Below are 7,019 nucleotides of genomic sequence, written 5' to 3' on the forward strand. Positions count from 1 at the left end.
GATGATGATAACTGTGTATGTCTAAGGGTTATATAGACGCTGTGCTTATTTTGTAACTTAACGGTTAAAAGCAAGAAGATGCATCTTGCAAAGATATGCGAGATGGAATTTCTAGCTAACCGTGGCATAAAATGCTCATAACACCTGCTAGGGGTGTTAAATTGTGGTTTAGGCATATAGGCTTATGTATGGCTTATGTTATAGAAAGGTGTCACAATTTTTCCTATAGTTTAAAATAGAACCAGACACCTGCTTTATCTAGAGATGTAGTAATAGTTCCTTTTGAACTTTTGACATTGCTTTGTGCAGACTCTGACTTAAAAGGTCATGCTTCCTGCCTGAGATGGAAGGAGGCAGTTACAGGCAGTAACGTAGGGAACTATATAAATGCTTGTTAAACTTTGAGTCGAGGCCGACACTTCGTGGTGAAGACTATTCGATATTATTTTGTTGTTATTTGCTTATGAGTTATTTGTTTTTAATAAAACGAAACCAATGCTTTGGTGATTCGTTAACCTTTTTAAACAAGTCTCTGAGTGATTAATTAATAAGAATAATTCGTTATCTGAACCTGAATATATTCTAAATAAGCTCCAAGAGGTACGAACTTGACTGAGCCAGGACGGTCACCGGCGGGAAAGAATCCAGAATCATTAACAGCATCCATCCAGATAAAAGGTAAATATGCATTCGCTATTTATGAGGTGCTTATGGATGATGAAGATGTGAATTATGCATTTTTGGATCTTTCGACCGGTATAGAAATACGACAAAGCATGTGTCTAAAGTCAGCTGTTGTTCTTATGTTTCTCTTTCTGTCAGTGATTCTGTTTGTTAACAGCAGGTGTTCATCTCTAACCTGTGTTCAGACAGACCTTAGTTTTAGTAGTCATGTCAAAGTAGTAACTAAATCAGCATACTATCATCTCAAAAACATTGCAAGAATTAGATGTTTTGTTTCCAGTCAAGACTTGGAGAAACTTGTTCATGCCTTTATCACCAGCAGGGTGGATTATTGTAATGGTCTCCTTCCAAAGAAGACCATTAGACAGCTGCAGCTCATCCAGAACACTGCTGACAGGATTCTGACTAGGACCAGAAAATTTGAGCATATCACACCAGTCCTCAGGTCCTTACACTGGCTTCCAGTTACATTTAGGATTGATTTTTAAGTACTTTTACTCGTTTATAAATCTCTAAATGGCCTAGAATCTAAATACATTGGAGATATACTCACTGAATATAAACCTAACAGACCACTCAGATCATTAGGATCGAGTCAGTTAGAAATACCAAGGGTTCACACAAAACAAGGGGAGTCTACTTTTAGCTATTATGCCGCCCGCAGTTGGAACCAGCTTCCAGAAGAGATCAGATGTGCTAAAACATTAGCCACATTTAAATCCAGACTCAAAACTCATCCATTTAGCTGTGCATTTGTTGAATGAGCACTGTGCTACGCCCAAACTGATTGCACTATGTATAATCACTTTCTATTATTAAATGTTTTAAATTCTTTTTAAATCAATTTTTAAATCACTTTGTTTTTATTGTTGTGATTATTATTATTTTTAATTTCTTGTTGTTATTATTTTAATGACTATTTCACTTCCTTTTATGTAAAGCACTTTGAATTACCACTGTGTATGAAATGTGCTATATAAATAAACTTGCCTTGCCTTGCCTTACTAATGCTCAATCAGCACTTAATTAATCACTTAATTACTTAACTGCAAGTTTTAAAACTTACATGCACTGTAAAACCCAACAGTTAGGGTAACTCAAACCATTTGAGTAAACCGATTGCATTAAAAACCTGAAAAGTTAGGTTAACTCAAACCTTTTGATGAAACTTATTGTCTTAAAACTTTTAAGTTTTTAAATCTAACAATTATAAGTGCACTGAACTTATTTCAGTTGAGTTCAGTTAAGTGATTAATTAAGTGCTGATTGAGCATTAGTGATGAACACCTGCTGTTAACAAACAGAATCACTGAAGAAAAGAGAAACACAAGAACAACAACTGACTTCAGCCATTGCTTTAGATGAAATCAACTGAAATAAAATACATTAAATCTCAAGATCTGATTAAACAACCCCACAAACAGCATCACCAACTCCACTTATTAATAACCAGACTGACTTTATTTCTGTCAGACATCTACAGAAGCTCTTATTGAGAATTAACTAAGGTTTAGATGTTGATTTATTGTTTCAATTGAAGTAACCATGTTAGAGATCAGTGTCTGCTTTTGTTGGGTTCTTGACCCTTGACTTCTGTGTTAGTAGTTTTTTTTTTTTCTTTTCTGGCTGTTGTAATCATGTGTTCCTCGAACATATTTGTTGCAACTCAAAAGTCCAAAGCGAGTTATTGGTAGATGCTTGTTATATATTTATAATGACGATCATCTGTAAGTGAGCTGATCTAATTGAGAGTGAAGATAGACTCATTGTGTGTATAGTCTCTGATTAAATGGATGTTGTATTGATTATAGTAAAAGCGATTCGAAGAGCCACTGGTTCTGTGACAGTCAATTAATATAAAGGACTTTCTAAACAGTTTGTCCACAAAAAGTTTTAAACTATGGCAACAATTAGACTCACACAGACATCAACAATCAGCTTGTGAACCTCAACAATGGTGACCATTAAAAAAAAAAAAAAAAAAAAAATCATGCAGTAAAATCATGCAATAAAATGTATTTTATTTCAGTTGATTTCATCTAAAGCAATGTCAGTTGTTGTTCTTGTGTTTCTCTTTTCTTCAGTGATTCTGTTTGTTAACAGCAGGTGTTCATCACTAATGCTCAATCAGCACTTAATTAATCACTTAACTGAACTCAACTGAAATAAGTTCAGTGCACTTATGCTGGGAGCCTCGGATGAGTTTTGTACTATGCTAGTACCCAGCATGCATTGCAAAATTATTATTATATTTTTTTTAATGGTCACCATTGTTGAGGTTCACAAGCTGATTCTTGATGTCTGTGTGAGTCTAATTTCCACCATAGATTAAAACTTTTTGTGGACAAACTGTTTAGAAAGTCCTTTCTATTAACTGACTGTCACAGAACCAGTGGCTTTTAGAATCGCTTTTACTATAATCAATACATTAATTTAACCAGAGATTAGACACACAATGAGTTGTGTTTATTCTCAATGAGATCAGCTCAGTAATAGATGATTGTCATTATAAATATATAACAACCAACTATTGATCACTTTCTCTGGGCGTTTGAGTTATAACAAACATGTTCGAAAAACACATGGTTACAACAACCAGAGAAAAAGAGCAAATAAAAAAACTACTAACACAGAAGTCAAGGGTCAAGAGTCCAACTAAATCAGACACTGATCTCTAACATGGTTACTTCAAATGAAACAATAAATCAACATCTAAACCTTAGTTAATTCTCAATAAGATCTTCTGTAGATGTCTGACAGAAATAAAGTCAGTCTGGTTATTAATAAGTGGCGCTGCTGATGCTGTTTGTGGGGTTGTTTAATCAGATCTTGAGATTTAATGTATTTTATTTCAGTTGATTTCATCTAAGCATGTGTCTAAAGTCAGTTGTTCTTGTGTTTCTCTTTCTGTCAGTGATTCTGTTTGTTAACAGCAGGTGTTCATCACTAATGCTCAATCAGCACTTAATTAGTCACTTAATTACTTAACTGCAATGTATATCTTATTTAGTGAATTCAACTGAAATAAGTTCAGAGTACTCATCACTATTAGTTTTAACAAACTTAAATGTTTTAAGGCAATCAGTTTCCTCAAATTTTTGAGTTACCCTAACTTGTTGGGTTTTACAGTGAAGGGGAATTGATTTACTCAAACGGTTTGAGTTACCCTAACTTGTTGGGTTTTATAGTGTGAAAACATTTTATGTTAATTATTATTAAAATATTATCATTGTTTTATATTTTGCTGGCTTAATTTATGTTGCTGCTGCTGTTATTACTGTCAGTTTGCTGTCATGTGGATCAGAGTTCATATTTTTACTGATTTAAAATTTGTTTATCCTCACCATGTTTAAGAATCGTGTGCTGAGTTACTGTATATTTGCATCTCAACTAACTTAAGTTGATTGAGATAGGTTGCCTTATTTTTTTGAGTTAGGTCAACTTTTTTTTTTGTTACTGTGTGTAGTTTCACCCATATTCACTCAGTACAATAATCACCGCAAAAACCACAATTGCTGAACTCACATGGCATGACTGCTCACATTCACACGCATTTGGTGATCAAAAACTTGATAGTCACAGTGAGGTAATGATGACACAGGAAGAAGCACAAAGTTTGTTTTTTACAGTACAAGTAGGCCTAAAAAGCATCCTGCCCCTTATATACTTATACTTTATAGAATAGACTATTAAAAATATATATAATTGGCAAGTGCATATTTTCTAGCATTAATATAGGCTACTATAGCAACAATTTATTTAAGGACAGTCTGTTTCAAATTTTGACACACAAATTTCCCACAACATGAAGAATGCCATTATGCAGGCTAAAGTTATGAGGAATTCTATTTTTTTCCCCATGTTTAGAGGGCTAGATAACTGGTAGTTTGTTGATTATTTCACTGTATTGTTCTTGTTTGTCTCCATCTACTGTTCAGGCTGTCCTGTTTGATGCTGACTGACCTGCCTTTCAAGTTTTTACATTTAAATGTATTAATTTGACATTCATTCATTTTATCCAAAGCGACTCACAGCTGAGGAATACAAGAAGTGATTTATCACAAGATAAATAATCACGAGAAGTGCCCCTTATATAAGGTTTCAGTCATCTTTAAAATTACAAAATAGTAAAAGCTAGGACAGAAAAGGATAATAAGATAATAAAAAAAAAGTGAAGGCATAGAAATGTATTTTTATTTAATTTTATTTTATTTTTTTAATGAGGAGGCAAAGTGCTCACAGAAGAGATTAGTTTTCAGTTACTTCTTGAGGGATTCGTCTGATCTGTGTGAACCAGCACTAGTGGACAGGTTCGTTTACAGTCCGACAAACACATCAATGGGCCACATGTGTTTTTCTAGCTGGAATACTTTGTTCCGTCATCACTCCCTTTCGTTATTTCAGTTCAATTTGCTCTGAGGGTTGGTAGGTCCCAAGACCAGGGGCCTCATTTATAAAATGTTGCGTACGTGCGATTCATAGAATGAACGAACAGAAACCGTGCATACGCGTCTCTTTCAGATGTGAAATCTATGAACCGCAAATGATCTTGAACTTGCACGCAATTGAATGGTTTCAGCTCTCTGCTTGTAAGCTATTCCTAATTAATATCATTAACATATAAAATATCACCAATCATGATAATTTAGAACAGCGAGCTGCAAGAACAGCTTATATTTTAAAAAACCTGCAATACTCCAACAATAAAAAGTGCGTACGTCTGCTCAGACCCCGACGAGATGCTAAGCACTTTTCCACGTCAAAGACCGTTTTTATAAATATGAACGTTGGCGTGGATTTAAGCGTACACACACTCTAAGATCAAATCTGAGTGTACGCACACTTTATAAATTAGGCCCCAGGGACAGATTACAGTATGATGCAGCGGTGCCCTGGGCACGGACTGATTAAAGGCCCCCTCAGTTGAAATTGCGTTCATTTTTTCCATTTACCCCCCAAACGTGATAACTATATCATAAGATCAACATGATCTCACAGAATTTCGTGTAATGTTCACGGACTTAATTAACCTCTGAATCTGTGGTGGCATCACGGAATCGCCGAAAATTCGAGTAGCATCTGCCTATAAAACCGGAGGCTGCATTTTCAGGACCGCATTTCTAGGACCACATTTCTAGGACCCTAGGTTTTTAGTGACAGCGCCACCTACCGAATTAGAGGACCAGCGAAGATGGCTGACAGTCAGAGTGTGAGTATCAAATGTGAATAAATTTTTATTTGTTTAACATTAAAAACAATTGTGATGCATTTCATTGGAAAGTTAACATAGCCGAAGTGATCGTGATTTGCTAAATGGTCTTGAATGCATAGCCGTCATATATTAGCCTAATGCTGTAAAATTAATTGTTAGCACATTCATTTAACGAAACTGTTGCATGATAAGCCTGTGTTGACTTATTGACAGCACAATAAACTGTAGCATGTTCGTTGTGAAAGCTTGTTAAGTACTCATTGTTTTTCCATTTTAATTAATTAAGTTAAAATAATCGTAATGTTTTAACTGTCACGTGCTCACAGTCAGCCTGTTTAATGTTACCCCACAATACATGTTATGAGTATGTCTCTTCATTTTGACATGGTTTTATAATGTTGGTTGAGACATATGACATTTTAATAGTCAGACATAACAGTGAGGCCATCATAATAATTGACTGTTATAATACCACGTGTTAGATTGTCATTTACTGTGTACTGTACTCTATATGAAGTGCTTTCAAGGACACAGCTCAGGGCAGGCAATAGTATGACAAAAGATAAATAAATAAATTTGTTGTGTTTGTTCAAGAACACAAATAAAAGTCGGGACAATGGTGGGCAGTTCTTCTTTCTTTAATTCTATACTGTGCAATAACTGAATCACGAACTCCGTTAACACAGGTGTCTCTCTTTCTTTCTTTGATAATTAACTGGACAACCAAAATCTAACCCAGAGTGGCCAACAAACCCAGAATGGCCAACAGTGCTTATTCCTGAGTTTAGTCTGGGTGTATTCAACACAATACACTACAAAATTGGTCAAGTATTGGAATTGTTTTTACACAATGTGTAAACCCTTTTTAAGCGTTAACAGTATTTCTGATTATGTTCTCCATTTACTGTTTTAGTGAAGTGGAAGAATTGAATAGGGTGATAGAGAAACAACTGAGAAAAGAGGGGAGATCAGCCAGGTGGTAGGTAGTGCTGCTGCATACATCACAACGTGTGCTTTAAATATTTAAAGTCACGTCAATATGTTATTTCTATCCAGATTTCTTGCATCTCTCTCTATTATTTTTTTCTCAGTTCAGATGGGCTTTATTGACATGAATGTTTCA

Source organism: Onychostoma macrolepis, chromosome 19, assembly GCF_012432095.1.
Source record: "Onychostoma macrolepis isolate SWU-2019 chromosome 19, ASM1243209v1, whole genome shotgun sequence".
Classification (NCBI taxonomy): domain Eukaryota; kingdom Metazoa; phylum Chordata; class Actinopteri; order Cypriniformes; family Cyprinidae; genus Onychostoma; species Onychostoma macrolepis.